Here is a 21,827-nt window from a genome sequence, read left to right as displayed (position 1 = left end):
CTGGAGCCTGTGCCCCGCAATAAGAGAGGCCGCAACAGTGAGAGGCCCGCACACTGCGATGAAGAGTGGTCCCCACTTGCCACAACAAGAGAAAGCCCTCGCACAGAAACGAAGACCCAACACAGTCATAAATAAATAAATAAATAAAATTTAAAAACGCACCTCATTAAAAAAAAAAAATCTTTTCACAGTAGTATTGAAATGAATAAAATGCGTAGGAACAAATTTAATAAAAGACAAGTACACTGAGAATTAGAAAGCACTGCTAAGACAAGATAAAGGAGAGCTACACAAGTGGAGAGACATTTTATGTTCATGGATTGGAAGACTCAGAATTAACAGGTGGCAATTGTCCCCAAAATGATCTATAGGTTCAATGCAATCCCTATCCAAATCCTAGCAAGCATTCTAATAGAAATTGACAAGCTGTTCCCAAAATGTATATGGAATGCAAAGAGCCTGAAATAGCCAAAACGATTTTGTAAAGTAAGAACACGATTTTATGTACTTGATTTTAAAACTTACTATAAAGGTACAGCTTGGGTGGTTTTAGTGTAAGGATATAGATATCAATGAAGCAGGGTTGAGAGTCAGAATTAAGAAATAAATCCTTATATTATGGTTAATTGATTTTCAACAAAGGTGCCCAGGCAACAGAATAGGGGAAAGAATAGTTTTTTCGACAACAAGTGGTCCCGAGGGAAAAGAGAAAAATACCCTTAACCCATAGCACACAGAAGTCAACTTAAAATGAGATGACAGAGCTAAATATAAGAACTAAAACTATAAAATTCTAGAAGAACACACTGAAGAAAATCTTTGTGACCTTGGATTAAGCAAAGATTTCTTTGCTTAATATGATATGATACCCAAACCATGATCCATTACAGAACAAATTGATCAAATAGACTTCATCAAAATTTAAGACTGTTGCTCTTCAAAAGATAGCATTGGGCTTCCCTGGTGGCGCAGTGGTTGAGAATCTGCCTGCTAATGCAGGGGACACGGGTTCGAGCCCTGGTCTGGGAAGATCCCACATGCCACGGAGCAGCTGGGCCCGTGAGCCACAACTACTGAGTCTGCGCGTCTGGAGCCTGTGCCCCGCAACGGGAGGGGCCGCGATAGTGAAAGGCCCGCGCACCGCGATGAAGAGTGGCCCCCGCTTGCCGCAACTAGAGAAAGCCCTCGCACGAACCGAAGACCCAACACAGCCAAAAATAAACAATAAATAAATAAATAAAGTAGCTATAAAATTTAAAAAAAAAATAGTGACAATTAAAAAAAAAAAAAAAAAGATAGCATTAAGTAAATTAAAAGTCAAACCACAAACTGGTAAAAATATTTGCAAATCACATATCTGATAAAGGACTTATATCCAGAATATATAAAAAGCTCCTTTAACTAAATAAGACAAACAATACAATTAAATAATAGGCAATAGATTTGAATACCCATTTCACCAGAAAAAATATGAATAGCTAATAAGCACATGAAGAGATGCCCAACACCTTAGGGAAATGCAAATTAAAACTACAATGAGACACTATTACATACCTATTGGAATGCTATAAATAAAAATAAAACAATACCAAGTGTTGGTGAGGATGTGAATAAACAGTAATCTCATACATTGCTAGTGGGAATGTAAAATGGTATAGCCACTTTGGAAAACGTTTTGGGAGTTTCTTAAAAAGTTAGGTGTAGGACTTCCCTGGTGGCGCAGTGGTTAAGAATCCTCCTGCCAATGCAGGAGACACGGGTTCGAGCCCTGGTCCAGGAAGATCCCACAGGCCGCAGAGCAACTAAGCCTGTGCGCTGCAACTACTGAGCCTGCCCTCTAGAGCCCACGAGCCACAACTACTGAAGTCTGCGAGCCACAGCTACTGAAGCCCGCGCGCCTAGAGCCTGTGCTCCACAACAAGAGAAGCCACTGCAATGAGAAGCCCTCACACTGCAACAAAGACCCAATGACCAAAAAATAAATAAATTAATTAATTGAATAAATTTATTTTAAAAAAAGTTAGCTGTAAACTTACCATACAATGAAGCAATTGTACTCCTACATATCTGTCTACCATAAATGTAAATATATGTCTACTCAAAGATTTTAAGTGAATGTTCATAGCAGTATAATTTGCAATAGACAAAAACTGGAAACAATCCAAATGTTAATCAACTGGTGAATGGATAAACAAGTGTACATATTCATATATTACTCAGCAATAAAAGGGAATGAACTATTGATAAATGCTACAACATGGATAATCTCAAAATCTCAAAAATATTATGCTAAGTGAAAAAATAGACATAAAATATCACATAATTATTATTCCATCTATATAAAACGTCCAGAAAGGGCAAATCTGTAGAGACTGAAAGTGAGGATTTACTTCAAATAGGCATGAGGGAATTTGGGAGCTGATGGAAATATTATAAATTATGTGATAGTTAAATTGATATATCAATAAATTTACTAAAAAAAAAATTGAATTGTATACTTACAAAAACAAACAAACACTCAAGCTCCTGCGTATTCCAATTCTTGCCCCTGGACCCGCCCCTATACTATCCTTCTGCAAATAGCTGGACCAATAATAATTCCCTTCACTTCAAGATGGGTAACAACTACCAAAAAACCAACCAAACAAACAAGAACAATAGAACAAAACAAAACAAAAACCCACAATGGAACCTATGTAAAAATGCACGAGAAAAAAAGAAAAGAGCCATGATAAATAAAAGACAGAAAAAAATACACACACTAGAAAAATTACCTCATGATCCAGTAAAAATTGAGATCAAAGAATTCTTTATGAAATCAAATAATTTAATGAAGAAATGATCTCCATGAAAAGTAAGTTCAAATAAGATATATAGAGGCTCAAGAAAGAAATGATAGGACAGTACAGGAAAATAAAAATAAGTTATTTTTAACTTATTAAAGTTAGCAGAGATCTAGAAAACGAAAGAGGAGAAAAATTAAAATGATCATGAAAATTAAAATCACTATTAAATCAGCAATGAGGAGAATATATACTGCTGAATATACACACCTGGGGTCATGGGATAAAATCTTAAGAAAATTGAATACTATTAAGTGGAAATGAACAAAGAATGCAAATGGACTGGATAGAAGATGATAGCTTTGAAAAGAGAGAGCTGAGTTAACATACTCAAAATTAGTGACCATAGAAAAAAGAACATAAGAACAAGAAAAAAAGCATTCAAAGATTAAATTAAGGACTAGGTCTTAAAATAGACGTGAATCTACAGATTGAGGGTACACATTATATCTTAAGAAAATACTACATATGTTAATACACACAAGACATATTCTGGTTAACATATTCTATATAATATAAAGTTAAACATGCGTAATGAATCTGCTGGGCATCAGGCAAAAAAATAAGACACTTTTAAAGGAGAATCAGTTTGGCCTCATACTTCTACCTGGCAATATTCAGTATTCTTAGTGAAAAAAGTGGTGAATATTTTTACCAAATTTTTATACAAGTTCGAAGGCAGATATTTTCAAATACAGTTTCCTGGTGTATTTCTTGAACAAAGTATTAGAAGTTGAACTTCTGTGAATCAAATGGTGAATGGAAAAGTTTTGGGTCAAAAAACAACTGATGGCATTGAATTCATTGTATGCAAAACTAAGATTTTACAAATGAGGGAATAGTTAGAAAATTGCAGGTAAGTGTTTACTCTTAAGGTAGAAAAATGATTTATCTAAAGTCAGGAGACGGAAGAGGAGAAACAGTGGAAGACAGTGTAAATATGTCAGTTTGCTCATGTTCTATGATGAGTTAGTAGATGCCTTTCAGAGTTGATAAATTAATACGAGAACTATATTATTTAACAGTATAACAGTAATACTGAGTAGTCAGATTTGAGTGTGAAGGGGAGGATGGTGCAGTGAAATGTAGAATTATATCTATTTCCTCATTTTTCAAAGTGAGAATCCAATATAAATCTAACTGTAAAGTAAAAGAAGCTTAGTATATTGTATCAATATTTAAAACCTGTGGGATTAATTTTGCTATTATAAGAAAACAATACATTGGGTCAGAAAGCAAAACCATTTATAAAGGATACAACTAAAACAAAGTGACTCGGAAAGTTCAAAAATAAGAGGATAGGAACAACCAGGCCCTACTGTATAGCACAGAGAACTGTATTCAATATCCTATGATAAACCATAATGGAAAAGAATATATAAAAAAAAGAATGTATATATGTATAACTGAATCACTTTGCTGTACAGCAGAAATTAACATTGTAAATCAACTATACTTCAATTAGAAAAATAAGAGGATAGGAAGAGTCATACGAGGCAAATTAAATAAAGAGAAAGCGGAGATTTTTTTTTTAACATCTTTATTGGAGTGTGATTGCTTTACAGTGTTGTGTTAGTTTCTGCTATATAACAAAGTGAATCAGCTATACATCTACATATATCCCCATATCTCTTCCCTCTTACGTCTCCCTCCCTCCCACCCTCCCTATCCCACCCTTCTAGCTGGTCACAAAGCACCGAGCTGATCTCCCTGTGCTATGCAGCTGCTTCCAACTAGCTATCTGTTTTACCTTTGGTAGTGTATATATGTCAATGCTACTCTCTCACTTCGTCCCAGCTTACCCTTCCCCCTCCCTGTGTCCTCAAGTCTATTCTCTACGTCTGCGTCTTTATTCCTGTCCTGCCCCTAGGTTCATCAGAACCTTTTTTTTTTTTTTATGGATTCCATATATATGTGTTAGCACACGGTATTTGTTTTTCTCTTTCTGATTTACTTTACTCTGTATGACAGACTCTAGGTCCATCCACCTCACTACAAATAGCTCAATTTCGTTTCTTTTTATGGCTGAGAAATATTCCACTGTATATATGTGCCACATCTTCTTTATCCATTCATCTGTGAAAGTGGAGATCTTAATATCAGACAATGGCAAATTAAAGACAAATTAAAGTTCACCAAATGAGATAAACATGCCATTCTACATTCATGACATAACAGTCATGCACATTTGCACACCAAATAAAACAAAGAAAATCTGGAGGAACATGCAAATTCTTTTTGCTACTCTTGATAGATGAATAGATTTTAAAACTGTAGTGGGAGCTGTGGATGTCTCCCAGGAATTCTTTTACCTCTCCCCCGTTGAATAGAAGCATGAGGTGCACTTGGAGTGGGGGTAATAGTGATAGAGGGAATTAATCCCATCTAGAATTCAGGGTTAGCACCTCATTGTTTTAACCTAATCAGGACCATCTTGTCAGGCCTCCCAGTGATGGTTTCAGCAAACCAGGCCTATGCAGTCACTGTGCAGTATGCCCCTTGCCTGTGATTACGTAGGAATGGACATGGGCAAATAACCCAATTTAGGCCAAAGAGTTGGAAAATTCGCTGGCCTTCTAGGCAAAATTTCCACATTCTACAAAAAAAAGAAACATGGTCATCTGTCTTCAGAATGCTGTTGCGTAGGAATGTGAGTTCTGGCACTACTCAGCCATCTTTACAAAGCACTGACAAACAAGAGGGTTTAGCTCAAGAGAATCATGGGAAATGATCTGGTGCTGTAGCCTCTGGGTAAGTCAACTTGAGGCTCACCCTACCTCTGGCTTTCAGTCAAGTACGTCTCAGATAATTAATAAGATAAATAAGATAATTAAGTATATCTAATTGGGATATAAAAAGCTCCACACCTGAAAACCACACATCTTGTTTTCAAGTGCCCAGGAAATTTTTCTAAAATTGACCATGTACTAGCCACAAAGAAAATATCAACCCAATGTAAAAAGCAATATCACAGATTCCACTCATAGTACAATAAAGCTAGAAATGAGTATCACAATCTAGAAAATCCACAGTCATAAATACTAAAATAGATGAACAACAAAGAATAAAAATAAAGTTCATAGCAGCACTATTTAGCCAAAAGGTAGAAATAGCCCATATGTCTATCAACTCATGAATGGATAAACAAAATGTGGTTATCTATACAATGGATGGAAAGTAGATTAGAGGTGCCAGTGGCTGGGGGAGACCAGCAAGTGGGAAGAGACTGTTAATGGGTACAGGGCTTCTTTGGGGGATATTCTGGAATTAGATAGTGGTGATGGTTGTACAACTTGGTGAATATACTAAAAATCACCAAATCATACTTTAAAAGGATGGCTTTTATATATGTAAATTATATCTCAATATAAAAAGTGACATACTTCATAGAATATATTGGTCACAGAGACCAACCATGATACAGTGTGAGAAGGGACACAAGCATGTGAATACCAGGAGGCAGGGAGCATTTGGGACTCTCTTAGAGGCTGGCTACCACATACATCTTCAAAAATGTGTGTCCTATTACACTTGACATCTTCTCCTATGTCAAATACCTTCAACTGGATTCAGCTGCTAATGTACCAAAACTGACATCTGTGTACTTATGTCCTTTCATTGGCTAGTCCCAGATATATTTCACAGCTCATTTTCTATCCTAAATGATGTCCTACTTGAACAAAGGTGATATGATTTGGAAATCATTTTCTAACATAACATTATTTCTTACTGATCTGTCTGCTGTCAAGTATAACAGTTTCCACTTTTAAGAATCGCCACTATACACCACCAAACGTAAAATAGATAGCTAGTGGGAAGCAGCCGCATAGCACAGGGAGATCAGCTCGGCTGTTTGTGACCACCTAGAGGGGTGGGATAGGGAGGGTGGGAGGGAGGGAGACGCAAGAGGGAAGAGATATGGGAACATATGTATATGTATAACTGATTCGCTTTGTTATAAAGCAGAAACTAACACACCATTGTAAAGCAATTATACTCCAAAAAAGATGTTAAAAAAAAAAAAGAATCGCCACTATATTAACTGTAGATACATTATCTCCCGTCTTAATAGAAATCCTGTGAAGTAGAATTGCATATTATTGATGAGGAAACAGAGGCTTGGAAAGGTTACATAAGTCGCCCAAGATTTCATGGCTAGTGTGACAGAGCAAGGATTCTAAAACCATGTGATAATAACCACCACAATAGTTAATGTATATTGAGTATTTACTGTGTCAGGCATTATTCCACCTGCTTTCCATGGATTATCTCATTTAATCATCACAACAACCTAATGAAGTAGGTACTATTATTAATATTTTACAGATGAGAAACCGAAGCTCAGTTACAAAGGTAGTGAGTGACAGAACAGAGACTAGAATCTGGGTATGTTTGACACTGGGTGCACTTTCCATTTTACCACACTGCCTCTCAGGGTAAAGCAGAGATGAGTAAATCAAGGGAGGGTTTCAGATTTTTATTTATGTACTATTCATTTATTTATGTACATATCCATTATATCTTTGGTCCATAAATAATTTCAAGTGGCCAGTCGGTGTAAACTCTGTTTCCATGAGTATATTACTAACTCATCTTTCTCATGTAGAAAATTACTGACTCAGTTTTCTATGCAAGTCTTTCACAGAAAGTCTGACTGAATTTTTCTAGATTCTGTCCCTACATCTTTCTTTCTATACCTTTTGAAATTTCCCTCTAGTTATTTCCCCTTTTAGCTCTCACCATAATGGGAGATATGTTTGAGATCCAATTCCATATGTTCCATATGTTTCTGAGATTCACGCATGCTGTTGCCTAGGAAATTAATCTCTTCCTTTTTATTGCTGAGTAGTTTTCCATTGTGAGGCTGTAGCACAATGTGTCCATTCTCCTGTTAAACATGTGGGTATTTTCAGGTTTGGGATATTATGAATAAAGCTGCTACATATATTTGTGTATAAGTTGTTTTGTGACGATTGTCAATTCTCTTGGGAATGTACTTAGGAAAGGGATTGCTGGGTCCTATGATAGGAGAAAATGTTATATATGTATTCTATCCATTATTGAAAACGACGTGTTTAAGTCTCCAGATATTATTGTTGAATTGTATATCTCTCCCTTCAATTTTTCTTTCTTTCTGTACTTTGTAATATGCCACCCCACTGCCTCTGCTGTTTCTAATGGAAAGTCAGGTGTTAATCTTATTGGGATCCTTTTGTAAATGATGAGTCACTTTTTTCTTGCTGCTTTCAAATTTTTCTCTCTATCTTTGACTTTCAGCATTTGTGTTTATTTTACTAAGAGTTTGGTGAGCTTCTTGAGTTTTCAGCCATTATTTCTCCTCCTTTCTCTCTCTCCTCTCCTTCCCATTATGTGTATATTGATGTGCTTAATGGTGTCCTACGTTTCTTTGAGATTCTGTTCACTTTTCATTTTTTCCTCTGTTCTTCAGATTACATAATCTCTATAAATTTACTTTTTAAATTGTCAACGCTATCTTTTGCCTGCTCAAATGTAATATTGAACCCTCTAGTGAATTTTTCATTTCTGTTATACTTTTTGTCTCCAGAATTTCCATTTGGTTCTTTTTTATAGTTTCTATCTCTTTATTGTATTGATATTTTCTATTTTATGAGACATTGTCATCATTCCTTCCTTTACTTCTTTTTTTTTTTTTTTTAACATCTTTACTGGAGTATAATTGCTTTCTTCCTTTACTTCTTTAAGAAGTGTTTCCATTACCTCTTTAAGCATAGTTCTAATGATTGCTGCGAAAGCTTTATCTGTTAAATTCAACAGCTGGGCCCTCTCATAGGCAGTCTGTTGCCTGCTTCTCTCCTGTGTATGGTCCTTCCTGTCTCTCTGCATGTCTCATAATTATTTGTTGAAAGTGTACTAATTATTTGTTGAAAGTTGTACATTTTGGAATATTTTGTAGCACCTCTGGATACTGATTTCCTCCCATGCTGGGGCTTGTTGTCTGCTCATTTGTTTAGTGACCGGCTGCAATATTTTAGTGAAGTCTATTATTCCCACAGTGTGAAGCCTCTGATGTTGCTTCTCAGTGGGTGCAGCCTTGGGCCTGTGCAGGGTCATCCTGGTCTGACCATGGCTTTTGCAGGACTCCCTTGGACTGTCTCCTTCTCACCAGCTGTTAGGCTCACTAACTGCCAGCTGATTGGTCTATTGCTTTCAATGCCCTAGGGTATACATTACTCCTCAGTCTGACCTGATTACATCAGGCCACTCTGCAGGGGTTGTTTTTGAGGCAGGTCTTTGAGGTTTGTTCTGACTTCAGAAGTGTTTTTTGTAGCTGTCTCTTTCCCTGATTTTTTTATGGTCAGGCTAGCTGGCCCACGATTTAGTATGTTGCTCTAAGGAAGCTACCAGCCTCCTCTTAGTTGCTCACCAACAAAATCTCCATTGTTTTTGAGAGTGTCCTTAGGCTTGAATGTTCTCACACTATTTCAAATAAAGTCAGTTCTTTTGGGGAGAGCTTGGATGCTCTCTAATCCTGTAGACTGTCTTTCCTTCTTGGCAAAATCTCTGGAACTGGCTTCTTTTGGAGAGACACCCTGCTTTAGGTGCAGGAAGCTGGGTAGGTGGCTTGCCTCTCTTGGCATGGAACATCTGCCCTATGAGCAAGCTGGAGCAAGGGCACTTGGGGCCCTGATATTCTTTACTGGCTGTGCTTGTGGTAGAGCCGCTATACTATGAGCCTAGGCTGGGTGGAGGAAGGATGCCCTGATCTCTCAGCCATACTCCCCAGGAATTTAGCCTCTGCAGCTCTGTAACTCTCACTTTTATCCACCAGCTCTCATCCACCATGGCTGATGAAAGGCACTGGGACATTAATTCTCCTCTCCATTCTTCTAGGCTAGCTCATGTGCTGAGCAGGTATATTAGTCAACTCAATAACAAACCACCATAGACTCGGTGGCTTAAACAATACAAAAGTATTTTCTCAGGTTCCAGAGGCTGGAAGTCTGAGAATAGAGTGCCAGCATGGTCAGGTTCTGGGGGAGACTGTCTTGCTGACTTGCCGGTAGCAAACTTCTCACCGTGTCATCTCACGGTAGAGAGAGAGACAGAGACAGAGAGGGAGGGAGGGCACAAGCTCACCGGTTTCTCTCTTATAAAGTCGCTAATCCCATCACGAGGGCCCCACCTTCATGACCTCATCCAAACCTAATTACCTCCAGAGGCCCCACCTCCAAATACCATGACACTGAGGGTTAGGGCTTCAGCCTACGGATTTGGGGGAATATACAAGCATTCAGTCCATATCAGCAAATTTCAGTGCCTTTCAGAAGGCTCTGAGGCAGAAAAGCAGAAACGCCTGGCATGCCCTTGAGGTGGGGCCCTATTAGCATGATATATATATTCTATATATTGATTATGCTGGTTAGATTTTCTATAATCTTATTTTTTGTCCATTTGACCTGTGTCCTGTGTTGGACCAAAAGTGATATCTCCTAGTTTTGCTGTGGTTTTATGTATGTATATCCTTAACTTTCTGATTTATAAAGGTAGTTTCTGTGCTATTTGTGTTACATATATTCACAACTGATGTATTATCATTGTGAATTAAGCTCTTGGCCTTATCAAGTATTCTGCTGTCTCATTTAATGCTTTTTGTCCAGATTGAACATTTTCTGATATCATGATCACAGTCTCTGCTTTCTTATTGTCTTATTTGCCTGCTATACCTTTACACATCTCCCTCGTTCTAGCCATTTTGAATCACTTTGATTTAGTTGTATCTCCTGAGCACAGAGTAGGGTTGTGCTTTGTGAATCAATCTGAAAATCTTTTTAGTAGGTAAGTTTCCATTTACATGCATTGAAATGAGTGACAGGCTTGATTTAATATCTATTTTAATGTTATATTTACTGTGCATTTTGTTTTATTTAATATGTTCCTTTCTCTGTATAGTATGTTTCCTTTTCTCTAAAATTTTTTTGATGTTCAGAAAAATTGGAAAATTTGTTCTTGTAGTCACCTTCCAATGTTCATGTGTCACTCTGCCTGTGTGTGTTTTTGTCCAAGTTTAGCCCTTTTGTATGGATACCAGTCCTATTAAATTGGGGCCCACCCTTCTCCAGCATGACTTCATTTTAACTAAATGTATCTGCAATGACCCTATTTCCAAGTAAGGTCGCATTCCGAGATACTGTGGATTAGGACTTCAACATTTGAATTTTGGGGAGACACAACTCAACACTAACAACTCCCATCTTAATAGCTGCTGTGGTGCCTCAAACTCTGTCCTTTGATTCTTCAAGCTATTAAGATTGTGAGATTCCATCTAAGTTTTGCTTGTTTGTTTGTTTGTTTGTTTTTTGGCCGCATGGCATGGCATGTGGGATCTTAGTTCCCTGACCAGGGACTGAGCCCGCGGCCCCTGCAGTGGAAGCGTGGAGTCTCAACCGCTGACTCTTAACCACTGGACCGCAATCTAAGTTTTAGTAGCTCCCTTGGAGGAGGACTGTGGGCTTCCCTTAGTCTAAAAGCAATCAAAAGGGAAAACTTACCCAGTCTGATCTCTCTTCCCAAGTGTCAACCCCTCCTCTTGTTTCTTCTTCCTTTTGGTTGTTCTCTAGTGCCTTCAAGTGGTTGTTTTTATATTTTGATAGGAATTTCATGGCTGTTATTTGTAGGAGGATTGGCGCAAACAAACTCTTCCACCATTATTGCGAGACTCTCATTTTATGTTATCTTGGGTTTTGCTTTGCTTTGTTTTGTTTTGGGGGGGAGGGGTTGAGTGTTTGAATTTGTGACTAGGTGTTTTTCACATCTGCAAATGTTTAACAATGTTTAGTTTAGTTTGGTTATTGTGCGTGTTTCCTTCTGCTTCATTTTTGGGAGGGATTTTTTATTGGCTGAAATGTTATGATTTTTATTTTATGTTACCTTTATATGTTGGCTTTGTTTGTATGTTACCTTCCATTTGCCATTCATTTGGAAATGTTCTGTTTTTTCTTGGACTAGCAATAACAGGCAAGGATAAGGATTTCAGACAGCTCACTGTATTTCACAGTTCACGTGCGCCCTCTTCTGTTTATTTAGAAAACTGTAGTTCCTTTAATAATTACACTTTTTGGAGGGTAGGTTGGTGTCTTTCATTTTGTTCTACCAGTTATTACTAGTTATTTTTAAAAATATGCTTAACTTCCTGAGGTCCTAACAAGGTTTTATTTCTTGATGTCTGGAATAGTTGCAAGGTGTGTTCACCTAGAGAAAATTCAGTGAGCTGTATACTTACGATATGTACATATTTATATATGCATATTACACTTCAATAAAAAGCTAAAAATACACTTAAGTCTATAATTCTCTAAAGACTAATGTCAATAATGAAATGGTAGTATGTTTCAGAAAACTATCTTCTATCTTCCACTTTTGTTATAACCTACCTACTATTTTTGTCCAGTTGTTACTCTAAAAATTATACCTTGCATATATGCCTAAAAGGTATATTTTATGAATACACTTAATGGCATATTAAAGTTACTTGTTTTTAGATCATTTGACGCTCATTGCCAGTTTTTTTCAAACTATGTCTTTAGCAATCATGAATTCTCTGTCTTGATTCATCTTCCAGCTGAAGTACAAAATCAAATAGTTTTTAGTGGAAAATAACACTCCTTCACAGTTTCACCATTAAAACTAGCACAGCCTTGCATATTTAAGATTGTCTTTCTGTTGCTTCAAAGAAAAAGAAAATTTGGCACATCACAAACATTTCCCCACGGGACTTCCCTGGTGGTGCAGTGGTTAAGAATCCCCCTGCCAGCGCGGGGGACATGGGTTCGAGCCCTGGTCCGGGAAGCTCCCACATGCCGCGGAGCAACTAAGCCCGGGAACCACAACTACTGAGCCTGCGTGCCACAACTACTGAAGCCCACGTGCCTAGAGCCCGTGCTCCACAACAAGAGAAGCCACCGCAATGAGAAGCCTGCACACCGCAACGAAGAGTAACCCCTGCTCGCCGCAACTAGAGAAAGCCCGCACTCAGCAACGAAGACCCAAAACGCAGGCAAAAATAAATAAATAAATAAATAAATAAATAAATAAATAAATAACATTTCCCCTCAAAACTTGTTAGACAATGTTTTATTTTCTGCCATCACATATTTGTCATAATATGAAGTCAGCCCATTTTTAAAATTAAATGAAAGATTCTTTAAATTCTATAGTGCTTTACAATTTTGAGAAGTTTCACACACGATTTCATATAATCCCATAATAACCCCTTCCCCCCTCACTCCTAAAGTGCCCCTCCCCCTTTCCCTCTCACCACTGGTAGCCCCTGGTTTGTTCTCTATATCTGTGAGTCAAAGCCAGCACATCTTCAGAAATTCCATTGTCTAATTTTTTGTTGCTGGTATATAGAAAGACAATTGCTTTTTTAATATCCATCTTGTATCTAGTGACCTTGTTAATGCATTTATTAATTATGATAAATGATTCTTTTGAATTTTCTGTATGTATGATTGTGTCATCTCTGAATTAAACATTCTGTCTGCTGCTTTCTACTAGGATTCTTTTCCCCTGCTTTACTGTGAAATAGCAAATGCCCTCAAGGGAAAAGCCAGGGGAAATATGAAGTCCACCTCACTATGTTTCCTTTGTTTCACATATTGTAACTCCTCAAATCCTGCCTGAGTTACATAATTCTTTAAATATTTTAAACAGTTTTTAAATGTACATTGTACATCTTTTATAGTTGTTTTCAGCAGGAGAATTCATCTGATATTAGCTATTCCATCATGGCTGGACCAGAAGCACAGCCTGCCTTTTTGCTTTTTTTGTAATTTTATTTTCCACTTACATGCTTATAGAATTCATTCTTTACCCTTAAATCTTAAGATTAACCAAGAAATATACAGGGGTTGATTGATTTTCATTAATTTATTGTTTCATGGGAATCTTTTTGATGTGCAGTGGGGTCTTTATTCAGTTCCATCAAATATTATTCCACTTATTTTGTTCATAAGTCAATGAAAAGAGCCACAATCAAGGAGCACTCCCTCCCTCGTAGTTTCATCATTAAAACCAACATCTACCTGCCTTTCCATCCTTGGATGGAGGATCTCTCTTCTAGTGAAAGGACAGCCCCTCCATTGTGCCCTGGATCAGAACACTCTCTTCCCCGGTGTAGTAACCTCTTCATCTCCTGCATCATTAGCTTCTTCCTCACTCCTGAATCACCATCAGCAAACAAGCACACTCTAGCATCCCCTATCCTAAAGAAAGAAAATCTGCCTTCACCACATATCTCCTCCAAGCCCAGTCTGGCTCCCCTTCAGAGGGAAACTGACCAAAATTCCCTTCATTCTCTTTCTTCATTTTCTTCCACTTTCTCCTCAACCCTCTCCATCTGCCTCCCCCATTCCCCACCACCACACAGAACTCTGTCGAAACTTCCCTTGTCAAAGCTGCCAATTAGCTCCATTTGTCAAATACTATCATTGCTTAATATGTCGCTCAGTCTCTCAACAGCATTCAAAACACGTTTTCTTCTTTTGGCTTCTATGACTGCATACTAACCTGGTTTTTCTCCTGTCTTCACATCTTTTATTCTATGTATATTCTCTCTGGATGATCTAATCTAGTCCTTTGAATTAAATATCATTTGTATACTACTGACTTCCAAATATATACATCTTTGACTCTGGGTGTTCCCTTGAGAGATGGGATTGTCTCTCTAGTGGTTTATTTAACATGTGCACATAGCTGTCTAAAGCTAATACAGAGAAAAATAAGCTCCATTCCCTCTCTTCATACCTGTTAATCCTTCATTTGCTCCCATTATGGTAAATGGCCCTACCATATATTCAGTTGTTCAACCCAAAACAGTGATCATCTGCAATCCCCCTCTTTCCTTCAACCCCTATTCCCCACTTTTCTGTAAGTCCTTTCAGATACACCTGCAAAATGCATTCAAAAAAATTCCACTTCTATTTTGCCTGTAATCAGTGAAGTTCAAGTCACCATCATCTCACCATTACTAGTTCTCTAACTGTGCTCTGTGGTTCCACACTTGCCCCCAACAATACATCCTCCGTACAGCAGCAAGAATTATCCCTTTAAAATGTGATCCATATCATATCATTCTCCTAAACCCACCAGTGGCTGCCTTGTACTAAAGTCCAAACTCTGCACCATAGTCTACAATTTTTACATGCTTTAGCCCTTGCCCAACCACAAAGAGCCAGAGAACAATCCCATTGTGTACCCAGAAGGTGGCAGCTCGAATAGTTATCAACTCCTTATCATATCATGTTGTTTACACAATATTTTTCCAGTTATGAAATATGTCATAAAGAATGAACATTACATCAGGGGAGTGATGTCAGCATCATGGCGGCATAAAACATTCCTCTTTTTTGTCCCCTTTTTAAAACAACAAAATAGACATCCATCCACAAACAAAAGCACCTTTGTGGGAGCTGTGGGATCCAGGAATCTCACCTACCTGTGCATCCAGTAATAGGCAGACAGATTTCGGTATAGGCTGCAGAATCAAGGGAGCCAGTGAACCTGCCCAGAACCCCCTCTTGCTATGATTGGAAAAAAAAAAAAACCCAAAACTGGAGAGTGCTGACCTGGGCAGATACTCATGCATGAGAGGGAATTCGCAGAAGTCCAGCCTTCCTGAGGGGAGATTCCAGCACACCATTCTAGAAACAACAACAACAACAAAACAAGTTTGGTCATAGCAGAGGGGGTGGTAAGAGGAACTTTCCCAGTGTCCCCTCCCCCAAGGAAACACTGTACCAGGCTGATGTATCCAGTGGCGGTGCCCTCTCCCTCGTTAGGGGCGGGGAAGGATAGTTTGGGGTGAGTACCCAGCTACCTCAGTTGTGTGGGACAAACCTGTTTCTCTCCAATAGCACCCAGAGTTCTGAGGTTGGTCTTTCATGACTGGATGTGGAGGAAGAGGCAGAGAAGGGACACCTTTCCTGCTGATTGCACTCAGCAGGAAGTCCACCCACAAACCCCTGGGAGTACCACACCTGAGGATCTCCCTACTAGATCCATGGGCCAGTGCTAAACCCACACCTCACCCTAGTCTGTGGCATCTCCATGTGCACGCTTCCTACTGCAGTAGTGAAAGCAAGCTCCTGTGGCTAGGAAGCACACTCAGAAACAGGCCACATAGTGTGGACAAGGGAGAAAACACAAACAGAAGCTATAGCACCACCTTCTGGAAAACAAAAGAGAGGTTTCCAGGAGCCTGCCTGGTGACTTGTAAGCATCAGAGAAGACATAAAAGTTTAAGAATCCTGCCACACGAGGGAGCAAGAGAAGTGGAGTAAGAGTACCAATACAAAGACAGATAAAACCCCAGGTAATAACGACACTATTGAACAGGATAGTCCATCAGAAACCAACTAACAAAGGTTTAAGGTGGCATCTCCTACTTCAAATGTGAAAGCAGTAATGCAAAACTACAAGGAACATTTAAGATCAAGGAAACATACCATTACAAAAAGAAAATAATGATTCTCCAATAACAAAGCTCAAAGGTACAGAATTTTGTGATCTAGCCAAAAAAGAATTCAAAATAGCTGTTTTGAAGAAACTCAACAAGCTGCAAGAAAACTCAAAGACAGTTTGATGAAATCTCAAAAAAAATAAAAAACAAGATCAAAATGAAAATTTCCCCAAAGAGATAGAAATCATAGAAATGAACCAAACAGAGATTCTGGAGCTGAAGAACTCAATATATGAAATGAAAAATGCAGTAGAATCTGCAGTAGAGCAGAGCAAATGGAAGACGGAACAAGTGCATTAGAGATTAGGAGTTTGGAAATAACCCAGTTAGAGGCAAATAAACAAAACAAGTATGAAAAGAGTGAAAAAAGCCTACGTGGTCTATAGTATTCCATCAAAAGGACAAATATAATAACTGGTGTTCCAGAAAGAGAGAGAGGGAGATGGGAGCAGAAAATTTATTTAAAGAAATAATAGCTGTGAACTTCCTAAACCTGAGGAGAGGATTGGGCACCCAAATACATGCTAATAGATCATCCTATTGGTCATGATGTATAACACTTTTAATGTGTATCTGCTCTAGGTTTTTGCTTTGTGGTTACCATGAGGCTTACACAAGACATCTAACAGATAACAGGGTGCATTTTAATTTGATAGCAGCTTGACTTCAGTCATCTACAAAAGTTTCACCCTTTTACTTCTCCATTTTTATATTTTTAATATTTCTCAGGATATAGAAATAATTCTAAAAGCAGCTAGGGAAAAAAGGATTGTAACCTACAAAGGAACACCCATTAGGTTATCAATGGGTTTTTCAGCAGAAACCCTACAGGCCAAGAGTATGGAATGGCATATTCAAAGGGTTGAAAGAAAAAACTTGCTAGCCATGAATGGTCTATCTAGCAAAGTTATCCTTCAGATATGAAGAAGAAATAAAGCCTTTTCTAGACAAAAGCTGAGAGAGTTCATCACCACTAGACCTGCCTTGCAAGAAATGCTGAGAGGAGTTCTTTGAGCTGAAATGAAAAGAAGCTAAGCAGTGACAAAAAATACAAAAGTATATAACACACTGGTAAAGGTAAATATACAGTCAGACCTAGAAACTAAATCTGTAATAGGATAGTTTGTTAACCACATAATTTTAGTATAAAGGTGAAAGGAAGAGTATTAAAAGTAACAATAGCTACCATAATGTGTTAATGAATACGCAATATAAAAATGCAACATCAAAAATATAAAAACGGAGAAGTAAAAGGGTGAAACTTTCGTAGATGACTGAAGTCAAGCTGCTATCAAATTAAAATGCACTGTGTTACCTGTTAGATGTCTTGTGTAAGCCTCATGGTAACCACAAAGCAAAAACCTAGAGCAGAAACACATTAAAAGAGTTATACTCTTTCGTTCAGGCCCGTGGCACCGGCAGGATGGGCAAGTGTCGCGGTCTTCATACTGCCAGGAAGCTCTGTAGCCACCGACGAGACCAGAAGTGGCATGATAAACAGTACAAGAAAGCCCATTTGGGCACAGCCCTGAAGGCCAACCCTTTTGGAGGTGCTTCTCATGCCAAGGGAACTGTGCTTGAAAAAGTAGGGTTGAAGCCAAACAGCCAAATTCTGCCATCAGGAAGGGTGTCAGGATTCAGCTCATCAAGAATGGCAAAAAAAATCACAACCTTTGTACCCTATGATGGTTGTTTGAATTTTACTGAGGAAAATGATGAAATTCTGGTTGCTGGATTTGGTCGCAAAGGTCATGCTGTTGGTGACATTCCTGGAGTCCGCTTTAAGGTTGTCAAAGTAGCCAATGTCTCTCTTTTGGCCTTATACAAAGGCAGGAAGGAAAGACCAAGATCATAAGTTTTGATAATGAAAGCATGATAGTAATAAATTTCCATATGCCAAAAAAAAAAAAAAAGCATTATACATCATGACCAAGAGGAATTTATCTCTGGGATGCAAGGATGGTTCAACATATGCAAATGTGATATACCATATTAAAAGAATGAAAGACAAAAATCATATGATAATCGCAATAGATGCAGAAAAGACTTTTGACAAAATACATCCTTTCATCATTAGAATCCTCAACACATTTGGTATAGAAAGACCATACCTCAGCATCATAAAGGCATATATGATAAACCCACAGCTTACACTGTACTCATCAGTGAAAAATTGAAAGCTTTTCCTCTAAGATCAGGAATAAGACAAGGGTGCCCACTCTCACCACTCTTATTCAATATGGTACTCCTACTTAGGATCAACTAGGCAAGACAAAGAAATGAAAGTCATCCAAATCAGAAAGCAAAAAGTAAAATTGTCACTATTTGCAGATGGCATGATCCTATATATAAAAAATCCTAAAGACTCAATCAAAACACTGTTTGTTGGAACTAATCAACAAATTCAGCAAAGTTGCAGGATATAAAATCAGCATACAACGGGCTTCCCTGGTGGCGCAGTGGTTGAGAATCTGCCTGCTAATGCAGGGGACATGGGTTCGAGCCCTGGTCTGGGAGGATCCCGCATGCCACGGAGCAATTAGGCCCGTGGGCCACAACTGCTGAGCCTGCGCGTCTGGAGCCTGTGCTCCGCAACAAGAGAGGCCACGACAGTGAGAGGCCCGTGCACCGCGATGAGGAGTGTCCCCTGCTTGCCGCAACTAGAGAAAGCCCTAGCACAGAAACGAAGACCCAACATAGCCATCAATCAATCAATAAATCTTTAAAAAAAATCAACATACAAAAATCAATTATTTCTATACACTAACAACAAAACATCTGAAAAAGAAGTAAACATTTTGATTCAGTAGCATCAAAAACAATAAAATACTTGAAATAAATTAACCAAGGAGGTGAAAGACCTATACAATGAAAACTATAAGACACTGATAAAAGAAACTGAAGAAGACACAAATGGAAAGATATCTCATGTTCATGAATTGGAACAATTAATATTGTTAAAATGTTTATATTACCCAAAGCCATCTATAGATTCAATGCAATCCCTATCAAGATTCCACTGGCATTTTTCACAGAAATAGGAAAAGATCCTAAAATTTTTATGGAACCACAGAAGACCCTGAATAGTCAAAGCAACCTTGAGAAACAAGAACAAAGCCAGAGGTATCACAATTCCTGAAACAGTATGGTACTGGCATAAAAATAAACACATAGACCAATGGAATAGAATAGAGCCCAGAAGTAAACCTATGCATGTATGGTCAATTAATTTACAACAAAGGAGCCAAGAATATACAATGGGGAAAGGACAGTCTCTTCAATAAATGGTGTTGGGAAAACTGGACAGCCACATGAAAAAATAAAATTGGACTATCTTACACTGTACACAAAAATTAACTCAAAAAGAATTAAACACTTGAATGTAAGATCTGAAACCATAAAATTCCTAGGAGAAAACATAGGTGGTAACTCCTTGACATAGGTCATGGTGATAAATTTTTTAATCTGACACCAAAAGCAAAAGCAAGAAAAGCAAAAATAAACAAGTGGGACTAGATCAAACAAAAAAGCTGCACAGTAAAGGAAACCACCAACAAAATAAAAAGGCAACCTACCGAATGGGAGAAAATATTTGCAAATCATACATCTGATAATGGGTTCATATACAAAATATGTAAAGAACTCATACAACTCAATAGCAGAAATATAAACAATTCAATTAAAAACCGGCAGAAGATCTGAATAGACATTTTCCCAAAGAAGACATACAGATGGCTAACAGGCACATGAAAAGATGCTCGACATCACTAATTATTAGAGAAATGCAAATCAAAACCAGAGTGAGATATCACCTCACACCTGTTAGAATGGCTATCATCAAAAAGACTAGAAACAACAGCTGTTGGTGAGGATGTGGAGAAAAGGGAACCCTTGTGCACCATTGGTGGGAATGTAAACTGGTACGGCCACTATGAAAAACAGTATGGAGGTGCCTCAAAAAACAAATATAGAACTACCATATGATCCAGCAATTCCACTTCTGGGATTTATCTGAAGAAAATGAAAACATTAATTCAAAAAGATCATGTTCATTATAGCAATTTTTTACAATAGCCAAGATATGGAAACAATCTAAGTGTCCATCAGGGGATAAATGGATAAAGAAATTGTGAGATATATACATATATATATTTTTTGGGTTGGCCAAAATGTTCGTCTGGGTTTCGAATGAACATTTTGGCCAACCCAATATATAAGATGTTATACACACACACACACACACACACACACACACACACACACACACACACTGGAATATTACTCAGCCACGAAAAGAATGGAATCTTGCCATTTGCAACAACATGGATGGGCCTCAAGGGCATTGTGCTAAGTAAAATAAGTCAGAAAAAGACAAATACTGTATGATCTCTCTTATATGTGGAATCTAAAAAAGACAAACTCATACAAAACAGAGTAGAGTGGTGTTTACCAGAGGTGGGGGGGGTGGAGAAGTGGGGATATGTTGTTCAAGGGTATAAACTGGGAACTAGTAGATAAATAAGTCCTGGAGAGCTAATGTACAGCATAGTGATTATAGTCAACAATACTGTATTATAAACTTCAAAGTTGTTAAAAGACTAGATATTAATTGTTCTCACCACAAAAAAGAAATGACAAATATGTAACATAACAGAGTGTTAGCTAATGCTATTGTAGCAATCTTATTGCAATATATAAATGGATCAAATCAACATGTTGTACACCTTAAACTTACATAACGTTATATGTCAGTTATATGTCAACAAAAAAGAATGAACATTACATAATGTAAAGTGTGAGGGATAATAAATAAATCTCTGTGTATCTATCACCCAGATTAAGAAATAAATAACTCCAAGACCTTAGACACCCCTCCTTAATGTGTTCTTCAAGGAGCCACCTTCCATCCTAACCTTTGGGTTAATAATATCTATGCTTTTATTTATAGTTTTACTATATAAGCATGTATCCTTGTTTAGTTTTGGCTATTTGGGACTTATATAAATGGCCATATGTAGTTGGAGTTGTTTCTTTCAATAAATGTAACATTTGTTAAGTTAATCTATATTGATGAATGTAGTTATTATTTAAATGTATCCATTTTTTAAATTATTTATTTATTTATTTTTGGCTGTGTTGGGTCTTTGTTGCTGCGCACGGGCTTTCTCTAGTTGCAGTGAGTGGGGGCTACTCTTCGTTGCAGTGTGCAGGCTTCTCATTGCGGTGGCTTCTCTGGTTGCGGAGTATGGGCTCTAGGCATGTGGCTTCAGTAGTTGTGGCACACGGGCTTAGTTGCTCTGCAGCATGTGGGATCTTCCCGGACCAGGTCTTGAACCCGTGTCCCCTGCATTGGCAGGCAGATTCTTAACCACTGTGCCACCAGGGAAGTCCAATGTATCCATTTTTCAGGGAAGTCCAATGTATCCATTTTTATGTTTAGGCATATTTGTTTTTTCTACCTTTAGCCTTTTATAAACAATGTT

At 38.0% G+C, this 21,827-nt stretch overlaps 1 pseudogene; it reads left to right on the top strand.

The window, feature by feature from the left end:
- The first annotated feature begins 17,766 nt into the window (after positions 1-17,766).
- LOC118900996 lies at positions 17,767-20,957 on the top strand (annotated as a pseudogene).
- Positions 20,958-21,827: the final 870 nt, after the last annotated feature.

The sequence above is a fragment of the Balaenoptera musculus genome, chromosome 9 (genome assembly GCF_009873245.2).
Source record: "Balaenoptera musculus isolate JJ_BM4_2016_0621 chromosome 9, mBalMus1.pri.v3, whole genome shotgun sequence".
In the NCBI taxonomy this organism is placed as follows: Eukaryota; Metazoa; Chordata; class Mammalia; order Artiodactyla; family Balaenopteridae; genus Balaenoptera; species Balaenoptera musculus.
Note: the sequence above shows the minus strand (reverse complement) of the source record. Positions and strands in the feature narration are given on the sequence as shown.